This window comes from Podarcis filfolensis (assembly GCF_964270895.1).
Source record: "Podarcis filfolensis genome assembly, chromosome: 1".
In the NCBI taxonomy this organism is placed as follows: domain Eukaryota; kingdom Metazoa; phylum Chordata; class Lepidosauria; order Squamata; family Lacertidae; genus Podarcis; species Podarcis filfolensis.
The window spans coordinates 106,679,762-106,694,094 of record NC_139604.1 but is presented as its reverse complement, the minus strand read 5'-3'; the positions used below and the strand labels follow the sequence as shown (position 1 = coordinate 106,694,094).

At 45.6% G+C, this 14,333-nt stretch overlaps 2 long non-coding RNA genes across 4 annotated transcripts in view; both read left to right on the top strand.

Annotated features, from left to right (window-relative positions):
• Positions 1 to 14,333, top strand: part of LOC310766567 — an 89,990-nt gene that overhangs the window by 14,799 nt on the left and 60,858 nt on the right. The window lies entirely within an intron of this gene.
• On the top strand, positions 10,042 to 12,999 carry LOC310751386. The gene is made up of 2 exons (XR_014542462.1): positions 10,042 to 10,418; positions 10,979 to 12,999. It is a non-coding gene; the product is annotated as an uncharacterized lncRNA (long non-coding RNA).

Here is a 14,333-nt window from a genome sequence, read left to right as displayed (position 1 = left end):
CGGCACCACAACAATTGTGTAGAATGCAGCGTGAGAGGCAGGGGTGCGTGCCAAATTTTAGCATCACATAAGGCTCACTGAAATTTGAGAACCCAAAGTCTGCCACTGAACTGTGCATGTCGAATGGTGGTGGGGAATCGCTGTGATATTCATACCATTGCATGTCAGGTACTGTGTGCCATTAATAATAATAATAATAATAATAAATTTTATTTATATCCCACCCTCCCCAGCCGAAGCTGGGCTCAGGGCGGCTAACAACAATCAAAATAATCCAACATTCTAAAAACATTCATTATAAAATTAATTAAAATCAAATTAAAATCAAATTGGTGGCAACCATTAAGCAAAATTCTGTGCAGATTGCCAGAGGAGGGGGTCAGGTTGCGCCCTGACCAAAGGCCTGGTGGAACAGCTCTGTCTTGCAGGCCCTGCAGAAAGATGTCAGGTCCTGCAGGGCCCTAGTCTCTTGTGACAGAGCGTTCCACCAGATTGGAGCCGCGGCCGAGAAAGCCCTGGCTCTAGTTGAGGCCAGCCTAACCTCTCTGTGGCCTGGGATCTTCAGGATGTTTTTATTTGCAGACCGTAAGTTTCTCTGTGGGACATACCAGGAGAGGCGGTCCCGTAGGTACGAGGGTCCTAGGCCGTATAGGGCTTTAAAGGTTAAAACCAGCACCTTAAACCTGATCCTGTACTCCACCGGGAGCCAGTGCAGCTGGTATAGAACCGGATGAATATGATCTCGCAGCGAAGACCCCATAAGGAGTCTCGCCGCGGCATTCTGCACCCGCTGGAGTTTCTGGGTCAGTCTCAAGGGCAGCCCCACGTAGAGCGAGTTACAATAATCCAGTCTGGAGGTGACCGTCTCGTGGATCACAGTGGCTAGGTCAGGGCGAGAGAGATAAGGAGCCAACTGCTTAGCTTGGCGGAGATGAAAAAATGCCGCCTTTGTTATAGCTGTAATCTGCGCCTCCATAGAGAGGGAGGTATCGAAGATTACACCCAAACTCTTAACGGACGATGCTGGCACTAATTGCACCCCCGCAAGAGATGGGAGTTGCCCCCTCAATCCCATATCGCCCTGTCCCAGCCAGAGGACCTCTGTCTTCAAAGGATTTAACTTCAACCGGCTCCCACGTAACCATCCAGCCACAGCTTCCAGACATCTGGTCAGTGTGTCTGGGGCCGAGTCAGGATGGCCATCCATCAACAGATAGAGTTGGGTGTCATCGGCATACTGATGGCAACCCAGCCCAAAACTCCGGACAAGCTGGGCGAGGGGGCGCATAAAGATGTTAAAAAGCATCGGGGAGAGAATTGCACCCTGAGGCACTCCACACACCAAGGAGTGGCGCGATGACAATTCCCCCCCAAGCGCCACCCTCTGTCCCCGACCAGAGAGAAACGAGCGCAGCCATTGGAGGACTGTGCCCTGGATCCCCACGACGGCAAGGCGGTGGTCTAGGAGTTCGTGATCGACCATGTCGAAGGCTGCTGTCAGGTCTAGAAGAATCAGCAGCCCCGACCCGCCTCGATCCAGCTGCCTGCGGAGATCATCTGTTAGGGCGACCAGAGCCGTCTCGGTCCCATGACCAGCGCGGAAGCCGGACTGGAATGGATCGAGAGCCGATAATAACTGCATGTCCCCTTCCAAATACTTGCAGGGGACCAATGATCAGGTATCAAACATCGATAATCACAGACACCCATACAGATATTCAGTAAGTGTTGGGTATGTGAGCACTCAGACAAGCTGAAGAGTATTCTACATCAGCATTTGCACAGGAGGATTTCGAAGAGAATTTTTGGGAGCAAGCATGTTTGTACTCCACAGCTAACACACACACACACACACACACACACACACACAATGCATGCTAGCCTGGTTTGCTCTATGTCATGGGAATTCATCCTGCGCCTTCACATACTTGTGTCTCCAAGATGAAGCTGTTCACAATCCGCCTCCAGTGCCTGAACTGAGCAAGGGGGGCGGGGGGAGGGAGCAGAGGTCACAAGAAAAAGGCTTCTGCGTGCGAAGCTTCAGAGGCAGCCAGTGATGTATTTTTAGCTGCTCTAGATTCCCTCTGCTGTCACGGCTGGGATGTGATGCTCATTTTATTGCCACGGGGATATGCCTAGAATATCAGGCTGCCTGAAAAACAGCCTATGCAGCAGAACCAGGGCTTGATTTAGCATTTGTGGTGCTGATCGCCCACATCCACCGTTGAGGAAGGTGAGGGGAAAATAGTCCTCCCTGTGCAGTTCCTGCGGGAGGCAGAGCGGCAAAAGCTGTGACTCACTGAGAAATATGGTTCTGCAGGAGCAGTCCTTCTGAACCACACCTTAATCTCAAGCTGGCTGTGCTTGGTCTGTCTAGAAAGACGAAGTGAGTTTTTTAAATTATGCAATCAATACATTTTCTAATCGTTTTTGTGGCGCATGATTCAATGTTCTTTGCTGCAAAATAAAATGAAGTAATGCAAGGTCCCTGAACAAAGGATGCTATTATCTTAAAGGGCTTCTTCACAATTTACAATTAACTCCATGCATTTATTACACAGCTAAGCATATTTACTCAGAGGGGATTCTCCCCCCAACACATATTCAGTGGAGATGATTTCCAGGTGTCATGGAGGGTTCAGAGGAAAAAATCAGGAAGCTAGAAAAGAACTTTATTTTCTCCTTTAAACAAGAACAGAGCAACAACACCCAGATACAACCAAGTTAAGTGCCACCTAGTGACTTAATTACATAATGATACGCGGGTGGCGCTGTGGTCTAAACCACTGAGCCTAGGGCTTGCACGACGGAGTGAGCTCCTGTTGCTCGGTCCTAGCTCCTGCCCACCTAGCATTTCGAAAGCACATCAAAGTGCAAGTAGATAAATAGGTACCACTCCAGCGGGAAGGTAAACGGCATTTCCGTGCGCTGCTCTGGTTTTGCCAGAAGTGGCTTAGTCATACTGGCCACATGAAAAACTGTCTGCAACCCCAGAGTCGTTCGTGACTGGACTTAACTGTCAGGGGTCCTTTACCTTTTTTACCTTTACTATCCACAGGCCAGACAAATTGCGCAAAACAGAGGTTTTCAACCTTTTGGGGTCCAGGGGTCCCTTGACCAACTACATTCTTTCTGCAGCACCCCTGTGCGGTTCAGGAACCCAGTTATGTCACCCTTTGCCTGCAGAGCTGGCAGCCCCTCACCCCTTTTTGAACACCCTCCCTTGTGGAGTGTTCCTTCAGCCTCCTTTCTTCTCTTCTCTCCCTGGGAGTCTTCTGGGCAGCTGCACCTGCCACCCCTGGTCTCTGAGCTGCCCCCCTGCCCCAAAGAGAGATGCCTTCTCACACTGCCCCACAGGGGCCTGGGAAGCACCTCCTGGCCAGCTCCAGAGGCACCATTCATCTGGGGAGCTTGTAGCTAGAGCTGCTGCAGCAAACAGCTGTGCAAGCCTTTGGGAGGCAGAGACACAAGAGGACATCAGAGAAGGGAAGGAAGGAAATAGGAACAGAGACCAGTGTTGCCCACGGCACTCCTGACCATCATTCAAGGCACCCCAGGGTGCCACAGCACACTGATTGAAAACCACTGGCATAAAGGATACTTTTGGAGGCAGCAATACGTCTGAATATCAGTTGCTTGAAGCTACAGGAGGAGAGAGTGCTCTTGCGCTCTGATCACCTATTTTATTTATAAAATACAGTGGTACCTCGGGATGCAAACGGGATCTGTTCCGGAGCCCCATTCACATCCAGAAGCAAACGTAACTAGCTACAGCACTTCTGCGCACGCGTCACTTTTCGCCGCTTCTGCGCATGCGTGTGACGTCATTTTGAGCGTCTGCGCATGCGTGAGCAGCGAAACCCGGAAGTAACGCACTCCATTACTTCCAGATTGCCACGGAGCGCAACTCAAACGCGCTCAACATGAAGCATATTCAACCCGAACTATGACAGCACTTTGTGTTGCGGCAGGCTGTTTAAAACGTGTTTGCAAACATGGGCTAACACTCTGCATGTTTAGGTGCACATGTTAGGTGCATGCATGGGGAATATCAGGGATCACCTCTCAGTTGTAGAGCACCTCGTTTCCATGCAGAAGGTCCCAGGTTCAGTTCCTGGCCTCTCCAGTTAATGGATCAGGCAGCTACTACCTGGTAGCAGGTGATGAGAAAGGCCTCTCTCTCTCTCTGCTCGAGATCTTGGAAAGTCACTGCCCACTCGAGGTGTCAGTACTGGGCTCAATGAATGAGACTGCCTGAAAGTCTGTTCCCTCAAGTTGTTTTTTAGAGGTTTTAGTGAAAGTATTTATGTGAAACTATTTACTGTTGTCTTGTCTAGTCCCATAGAACACAAGTTATCAAAAAATAAAAGATGATGGCTTTGATTTAGGTCTCGTGGCATGCAACGAAGTGTGGCACATGACTTGGGTCCACAAATGGGGGACACACACCCCTGCCCACCTCCACGGTCTCAGCCAGCACTTTCAATGGGGTCTGCATGAGATCTGTGATGCCTACACAGAAGCATGTGCAAGTCCTAACCCAGCAATGAATATTTGCCTGTTTCCGCAAGAGCATCACATGGAATGCGACATATCTTCCTTATAGGGCCATCTCTTACTTGTTTCACATTTTCTGCACATTTCTGGAACTGGATATGTAGCCATCAGGTTTTGTTTTTTGCTATCTGTCGAAAGTATAATTTACAAACGTTCATAGGACTGCAGAAAAGAAGTATAGTATATCTCCTATTTAAAAATAAATAAATCCATTTGCATTCTGTCTAAAACCATAACAGGCTGGAGTTCAGATTACGCCTGGTGTGTGGAAAGGACAGTTACTGAATGGATCATGTCTATTGCACACCTGCTTGTCCCTTAGATTAGCCTATCCACACAAGGGCTGAGTCACAGTGGCAGGAAGCAGTGATATAGGAAATTTGCTTGGATATTATTTCTTCAGAAGATTTCAGTCACAGTGGATTTCATTCTCCTGGGACGTCAAAGCTACATTCCGTTCTCAGGAGAGAAATAAACCCCAGCAGGCAATAGGCCATGAGACATTCTGCTTGCCTTCAAAGTGCATGAGAGAAAGTAGTTGTCACACAGCAAGGGAAATGTGTGGCAATCTTTAGGAATCTTGCAAGACCTGGTAAACAGAATCTTCATATCACAGCACAATCTCTGAGACAAAGCACACTCTCGTTTGCCAGTAGAAAACAAAAGAAAATGGAGGGATGGCAAGCTAGCTATGAAGACAGGCATTATGCTTGCACAATGAAGAAACTGACTTTGTGGTAAAATTTTATTAAAATCTCTCCTGATTATCCCCCCCCTATATTTGCAGCTCCCCCTACTCATATTTAGTCAGTGTCATTGATACAATGCACTGGGCACCAAACACAAAACATTCATTTTATATATGCATCTACTTTGAAAATCTCTCCCCCTCCAAAGATTTTGTTCTTTGATTTTATTTTGATAAAGTAGTCAGGCACATCTTTTGCATTCCACAGAACTTACTTTTGAGTAGGATTGTGCAGGTAGCTACAGTATTGCAAGTGAACATACAGAGTTGCGTATGAAACCTTATTCCCTTCCCCTTTCTTTCTTTTCTTTCTCCTCCTCGGTTTTTCTTGTCTGTTTGGATTATAAATTGCCTAGGCAGGAAGCAGTTTCTTTTCCCTTTTTGTAAAAAGAAACCTGGCACATTTTTGGTTCTATAAATAAAATGAAATGCAAAAAATACCAAAATCCCCACATTAGTTTATGACCTATGTTTGCTGCAGCTAGTCAGATGGTGCTTCCAGATGGGGGTGTTACATTATTATTATTATTATTATTATTATTATTATTATTATTATTATTATTACTTGATTTTCCTATGTGTTTTTTGAGCAAGTTAGATTTTATACGTTTCTATTTTCCCCCAGTGGTAATCTTCATTGGTATTCTCCTGCTTGTCATCCAGCAACAGTGGAGGAAATGTATCAGGGTTATTTTTTGCTTTTTCATTTCTCCTTTCAATCATGCCTCCCCCCAGCCTCCATTTGTTTTTCTGTTCTGGACATGCATGGAGGTATTTCTGTACCTGTGCTTGCACATCTTTAGGGGGGAAAATCCTCAGGAGGTGTGAAAGAGCAAACATTAGCAGCTTTCTCCAGCCAGGGACTGTATCATGTTTCACAATGAGCAAAGTGGAAGCTTTTGGGGTTGGATGAGGATATTCATGTCCCTTTATTTTTGCTTTTGCTTTTTACTGCTGAGGTCTTCTTTGCAAGGCTCACAAGAGTGCTAAAGACCTTTATCATCATCATCATTTTAATTTTTTTAAGGCCACTGTATATACTGTACTGCATTTACCGTCTCCCAGGTAATGTTTCACATTTACTGTGCAGAGATCTTGAGTGAATACCTCTTCCAATCTGGTCATGCCTTTAGCACGCAGCAGTTACTGGAAATATTGATTGATTGACATGTATATCTCATCCTTCATTGCATATGATGTTAGGATGGGTTAACAATACAGACTGCAGTACAATAAAATAGGAGCTATGGTTACAAGAGTAAAAACAATAAATTGCAATACTGTGGAAGCACAGAGCAAAACACTAATAAATGTCTCCTGGTTCAGGTCATACTCATATCTGTTCTGAAAGCCTGGCAGAAAAGAAAGGCCTTCAGCTGGTGCTGAAAGATGGGCAACAGCAGCACCAGACAAACATTGGTGGGGTAGTGCTCCACAACCAGGGTGACGTTATTAGGAAGGCCCTCTGACAAGTCATAGATCCTCTGACCTCCTGTGTTGATGGAATGACCAGAGGTGCCTCCACAGCAGATAGCAAAGAACACAAGCTCTTTCAGGTAATGGGTCCCAGGACATTTAGGGCTATCGATATCAAAACTAACACCATGAATTGACAAATAGATGACCCTCACTTTGGTACTGGGGATCAATGGAAACAAAATGGGCAAGTTGTTCTCAGCTGAGGAGCAAAGGGAAGTAGGGGTGTCAGTGTGCTACTCAGCCGCCCAGAGTGGCTGGGGTCACTCAGTCAGATGGGGGACATCTAAATTATAAATTATTATTATTACTCCTATAGCTACCACTACTAGAAACCACATTCTGAATGCCACTACAGACTTGAAAAACTGTCCCCTGCAAAACAGCATCAGCCAGTTTCCATATTAGCAATGACTGCACATATATAACAAGTTAATTTCACTCAGCAGCTTTTCTGCTGTAAGAGAAAATGTGGATTAAATGTAAAAAGTATGGGCTGCTGTTCGATGACAATGCTGAAATGCCAATACTGCAAAAACCAAAAAACCTTGCATACATGAGTACTTCCGATTCCACAGTAAACTCCTATCTCAAGGCACTAACACTTAAACCGCTTCTAGCCCTCGGTATTGGTTTCAGGATCCATTCTGATGATGTTGTAATTCAGGCTGCTTGCAGCCAGCAGGTTCCCACAGTGCTGGTTGTGCAATTAGGTGAGACACCACTGGAAACAAACCAGGAATGTGGGAAGCAAATTAGGAATGCAGAAAGCTGTACCTGGGGGAAAAAGGTGCAACATCACAGGCTGTTTTGCATGTACGATAGCCATTTGTTTGGGCTATGCCACCTGTGCTTCCCTTGCTATATACAATGCCGCAAGCCTCCAGTACAGTACTGTATATGCTACATGCTATATGAACGTGGGTGGCGCTGTGGGTTAAACCACAGAGCCTAGGACTTGCTGATCAGAAGGTCGGCGGTTCGAATCCCCGCGACGGGGTGAGCTCCCGTTGCTCGGTCCCTGCTCCTGCCAACCTAGAAGTTCGAAAGCACGTCAAAGTGCAAGTAGATAAATAGGTACCACTCCGGAGGGAAGGTAAACGGCGTTTCTGTGCGCTGCTCTGGTTCGCAAGAAGCGGCTTAGTCCTGCTGGCCACATGACCCGGAAGCTGTACGCTGGCTCCCTCGGCCAATAAAGCGAGATGAGCGCTGCAACCCCAGAGTCGGCCACGACTGGACCTAGTGGTCAGGGGTCCCTTTACCTTTTATATGCAATATAGGAAGGCTGCAATGTGAGATCAACACATAAGAGGGAGGATAGAGCACTTGCACTGCAGGCAGAAGGTCCCAGGTTCAGTGTCCTGTACTCCAGGTATGGCTGGGAAAGGGTTCTGCCTGAAGCTCTGGAGAGCCACTATCAGTCAGTAAACAATTCTGAGCCAGATGGAGCCAATAACATGATTCGGTGCAAAGGCAACTTCATATGTAGTGGTTGGGTCCCCTTACTTGACATCTGCATCTGGAAAATTCCCAGTCTGCTCTGGAAGTGACTCCAGATTTCTGTCCCTCATTTTAACACAAAGTAACACACTTCAGGAACTGTGCTGTGGAGCAAAAGCAGGCAGTAGGGTTGAAACTGAATAGATCCTGTCTGGATCAACTGGCAGCTTTTTCAGTGGATTTCCGCATGGGGCGGGCATGGAAACATTACACATCAGGAAAACACAGCAATTTCTGAAGGGGAAACATAAAGGGTTTGAGAATCCCTGGCTTAACTGGATCAAAATAATACAAAAGATGTCTTCTTTACATGTGCACCAGACTCTCAACAATATATCTCGCCCTTCCTTTTCATCTTTATCCAAGTCAATTAAGCATCTTATGAAGCAGAAGGCTTTGAGTGGATTGGAGCTTGTTCTTGCCTTGCAAGGGAAAATGGAAAGTGGGGATTCCTTTTTTCTCCTCTCAGCTGGGCTGGGCAGCAGCATCCTTTTGTGAGCGCCAATGATGTCATCGGTAGCCTGGCTTCCTCCTTCTGTCTCCCCTCCCTTCCCAAGTCCTTTAAGGTGGGGGAGGGAGAAAAGTCATTAAGCACTACAGTAAAAGCTGATTCAGGCCACTGGGGTTTAGTCCTCTCAGAAAATGCGTTTGGGAGGGATGATGGAGGAGAGATTGCAGAGTCTGCTCACTGCTGACCTGCTGAATTATGACTTTAATGCAGTCACTTTAATAACCCGACCACCAGATGCAATTTATGGCAGAGCAGGGGCCCAGGCGTTTTCCTTTCTCTGATTACTGCCCCCCTCCCCCAGCCCATTACTTCTCCCGGCTTGCTCTGCTAATGGAAAAATGTTATGTGTCTGTGTGTGATTTTTCTCTCCCTCCCTCCCAAAGCAAGACTTGTTTTCAGGAACTGGTGGGAAATAAGAACCTAATGCACGCAGCCGAACAAAAAAAATGCCTCCTTCTTCCCTCTTCTTTTCTAAGGCTCCAACCAGGAAATCTGTAATGGAGTCTTATCTTCTTGTTCATTCTGCTTCTGGTGCCTTTAAAATCTCGCCTAAGGAAAGACTGGGGCAAACTAAGCAGTGGCCTAACTGAAGAGGAGTGGCACATGCTAAAAATGAATGGTTTTTGCAACGCACAGCCCAGTGTTTCTGCAATTCCTCAGTGATGTCATGATGACATGATATCAGGACTCGTGAGAGGCATTGCCATGTATAGACAAATCTACTCAAATGTGTTTACAATGGGACATTTACATACTACAGAAATGGGCTGGATAGATACTAAATGTGTTGTCTTTTAAGATTAATGTTTGTTTGTTTGTTTCAAAAAATTGATACACCGCTTGATTGTAAAAACAACAACAACCCCCAAAGCAGTTTACAAAAAGATAAAACAAGAAAATCGAGAAAAGTTCACATTCTTTAAAACATACAAAAATTAAATTACTAAAACATACCTCAGCTTTCTAAGTTTCTGGGTAGGCTTGCCTAAACAAGAATGCTTTTAGCAGGTGCTGAAAAGAGTACAGTGAAAGTGTCTGCTTAATCTCAATTGGCAGGGAGTTCCAAAGTGCAGGTGCTGCCTAAATGATCAAGTTATTGCAAATGCAGAATGGGTATGAATGAATTTTTATTTGTGTCAGCCATCGGCCATAGCAAAAAAACAGCAATACGATACACAAAGAATAGAAATAAAAAGTCAATTATATAAAATACATTTTAAGGTTTTGAATCAATAGTCAAATAGTGGCTCTTATTCTGATTGCCCCTTAAAAACCTTGCAGCCTTTGCTGTCATCTGTTCATCTTGATATGCCAAGAGAAAGGACACTGTGACAGTGGATGGGGAGAATGGGTATTATGTGGCAGCAACAATTCCGCCAATGTTTCAATTGTTGCAACACCATCCCAGGACTGCCCAGAGTTGTTTAACAATCAATCCATCATCCAAAGGAACTCTGGGAATTCTAATTCTGGGAGGAGAACAGGGGTCTCCTAGCAACTGTCAGCACCCTTAACAAGCTGCAGCTCCCAGAATTCCTTGGGTGAGAGGGGGAAAGCCATGACTGTTACCATAGTGCCTTAAATGTATGGCCTGAATGTGGCCACAGGCTTAAAAGTAGTAGCGGCGTTAAATATTTTCAGACTCTAGATATAACGGGTTCCCTCTTTCGATCACTTTGCTTACTTTAAAATATGGCCACCCATTTTGCTGCCTGAGGCAATGGACAAGATGGTGCCGCCCTCTGTTCCATTTACAGAAGCTAACTGGCAGTCGAACCTGACTTCAATGCTGGCAATGGGGCACTGTGCTCTGGTGCAGCAGGCTAGCCTAAGGTGTATACGAGAGGTCTGTGGTAGGCATAGCTCTGATCTCCAACAAAGAGGAATGGCTGGGAGGGCTCAGGAGAAATGGGAGGAAGGGGAAGGGGTCTGTCTCTCAAGCATATCTCACAAGTGTCCCTGGGGGAAAAAGGGACATCCTGTTTTCTTGCGTGAGAGCACAGCGGACATTTTGGGTGCTGTGATCTTGCACGATTTTGACCTTGCCTCCCCAAAAGGTGTTTTTTTCAGGGCCACAATCTTGCATGACCCTGAAAAAGTGCATCTTTTGGGCTCCATGACTCACACGGCAGGAAGATGTGCATCCTGGTTTTTTTGTACTCAAAATGTCGGGTGGTATTCTCTAGGTGATTGCCTTACTCACCCCAATGGTAGACTCAGCCCTGCCTGCTGCATTGTGGACCCACCTGCTCATTCTGCTGAGTAGGGCACTAGGCATCGACTCCAAATTCCTCCCCTGAAAACACCGCTACTTAAAAGAGGCGTTGCCTCATGTGTGACAGAGAAGAAACACCTCTAAAATGGCGTCTGCTGAGACTCAAAAGTAGTGTGTGTCCCCCCCCCCCCCTTTCTTTAGAAAGCTATTATTTCTGACATGTGGATTTATGCATATTGGACCAATGGACCAAAAATTCATCTGATTTAATCAGTCAAGAGTGCTCCAATCTGATGACAGCCCTAAGAAAGCTGGAGTATGTCCCCAGTTTTGTCTTCTGAACTTTGGATCTCTCTTTTCTGTTCCCTTCTCATCTAATGTCAAGGCTCTTCCTCCACAGCTTCCCTCTGCTTCATTAGGTAATTTGTATAACTATATTCTAACCCATTAACCTCCATTTGCTGCCAGAGGGTGGAGGGGGGGAGGCGGAAATCACAAACGTGTCACATTCTGATCAATACATTCAATCTCTTTCTCATACGGAGATGGAAGAAGCTAATAAAGAAAAAGAAAGATTAAGTGCATAATTTTTAAATAACATCCATTGTTCGCTAAAGAAAGTTTAACAGAAAAAAAGCCACAATCCAGGTCTTTGGGGTGTGTGTGTGTGTGTGTGTGTGTGTGTCTCCAGGAGAAGAACAAATGTGTTACATTTTACTCCTCCCCACCCTGCAAGTGTAGATTGTTCCTTCTGCAACAATGAACAATGGCATCTTTTAAAAAGCTTCCAAAAATGACGTTTTTGGAGCAGTCCTTTGCAGCCAGTGTTAAATATTTACTAGTGGGTAAGATATCCCTCCTGTTACAGCAAATACAATTTTCTAATGACCTGGATTGTGGACCCGGGTGGATAAATGTAGCAAATTCCTCTAATAATATCCTGCTTCTCTAGCTGTTCAGAAAACACTTTTCCCCAAGCCTTGAAATTTGCCGTGTTATTGCACAACACTGAGCACAGCTCACCCAGCAAAGAGATGTAGAATACAAGGTCAGCTACTGTTTGTTAGAGATAGCCATAAATTATGTTTCGCTTTCTGCAGGAATTTGAGCTGACGTTGAGAATTAATTGACCTTCTTACAACGTATTCTGTATCAAAATAACTATCTTGATCACTATAGTATTATTTTCTCTCCTCCAGAGAGAGAGAGAGAGAGAGATGCATTAAGCCAGCTCATCACAGTGGTAGCAATAGCCTTTAAATTTGCTGCGGGGGCGGGGGCTTGCAGCCCTTGGCATCATTTCATGCAGTGTGGATTTCAGAGATTCGGTTGTCGCAGCAACACCACACATTTGCAGCTCTAGTCCAGTGCTTTAATAGCCATGGTTTCCCCCAAAGAATCCTGGGAACTCCAGTTTGTGAAAGGTGCTGACCTCACAGAGCTATAGTTCCCAGCAGTCATATAAGCTACAGCTCTCAGGATTCTCCGTGATGGTTAAAGCAGTATAAGAATGCTTTAAATGCATGTGAGGATGTGACTGAGACCAAGAATCACAGAACTGTAGAGATGGAAAGGGACCCTGAGATCATCTAGTGCAACCCTCTGCAATGCAGGAATGGACAGCTCTCCCATACGGCGATCACTATACAATCTGTTATGTACTGAGTTGAATAGGATCCAAAAGGCAGCAGTCTGATTGGTCCTAGAACAATAGGATTCAGAATGCAGCAGTCTGATTGGTCCTAGAACAATAGGGTCCAGAATGCATCAGTCTGATTGGTCCTAGAACAATGCAGCTGTATGATTGGTCCGCAGGAGCCACCCAATCCAGCTCCAGGTGGAAGTGAATCCGCAACCTGATTGGCCTACAGGAGAATCCCAGAATTAGCCAATCATGTGCGGCCCATTGTGTAAATAATGTATATAAAGCAGATATTTTGGGGAAACTTTCATTCCTCACTACTATGAGCTGAATAAAGAGCATGAAATCCACTCTCGACTCCGAGTATATTTCACAATCCTACAAGGCTTACTGTATTTATAACTCGCCTTGCCTCCAAGGAGTTCAAGGGGAAGTACATGGTTCCTTCTGCACCTCATTTAAACCCTTCAACAACCCTGTGAGGTAGGTTAGACTGAGATAGAGTGATTGGCCCAAGGTCACCCAGTGAGCTTCATGACTGAGTGGGGGGCGGGATTTGAACCTGGGTCTCTCAGGTCCTAGACCGACACTCTAACCACTACACCACACTGGCTATATACACTGTATAGGCAGGCAGAGGACCTGGTAGCCGCTCTGTGGTGGCATCCTTATTATTGTTAATTAAATTTCTATATCGCCCATCCGAGGATCACAAGGCGGTTTACAACAGAAAAACACAAAAACACACAGCATAGTAGCAAGCACAGGCAGTCAACCGCCCCTATTTGTATGGGGAGGGTATTCCGCAAGCATCACAGATGCCGACATTGTAATCTTTTTGGTACAAAGCCAAAACGAAATTGGTTTGCTTAGGGCTCATCCAGACTTCCTTTTATGCTGTGTTTCTAGGCACAGGTCCATGCTTTAAAGCTCTGTGCCTGAGTGGTTTTTTTTCTGCGTCCTACATTTTATCACTGAATTGGAGCAAACAGCAATCGGGTTTCCTGCAGATTGCTGTTTGCTCTGATTCAACGGCGAAACACAGTCCTGATCCAACAGCCTCTTCTTCTAGCTAATGGTTGTACTTCTGACTTGTTCATCTGCGGAACAACTCACTATTCTTATTTCCCCACCTCCCCTTTTACAGATTCATGCATCTCATGTTAATGCCATGTCAGAATGAAGATGCTGTATAAACTGATGCAGTGGTATCCAATTCTGCAACGGTTTCTCTCCCTGAGCCTCCTGCCCCCCCAAAACCCCCTCTTGCTTGCAACACAAATGGTTGTGTGTGTGTGTTTTTAAAAAAACATACCTCTTACATCAGAGGTGGGGAGCTGGAAGTGTTTTCACTGCGGAATAAACGTATGGGCTGTGAAAGCCTGTGATTCAGAAAATTCGTCTGCAATATTCCCCTCAGCTGTTGCCATAGGTAACCAGCCTCTGCAAAACACTATTTACCCTGGAATGCAAGGAGACTTGGAACTCAACAAGGACATTCATTCCAGTTAACCCCTTCCTAGCAGAAAATAAAAACACACCACACTGTGGTTTCAGCAGGAACAAAAGAAACCATTTAAAGTCATCATCTTTTATTGGCCTGGCAGGAGTTCCTGTGCCTTTACCAGTTAGGTGACAGACAGAGATTTAACCAGGTGCCTCCTTTTTGAATTCCTGGGAGAAT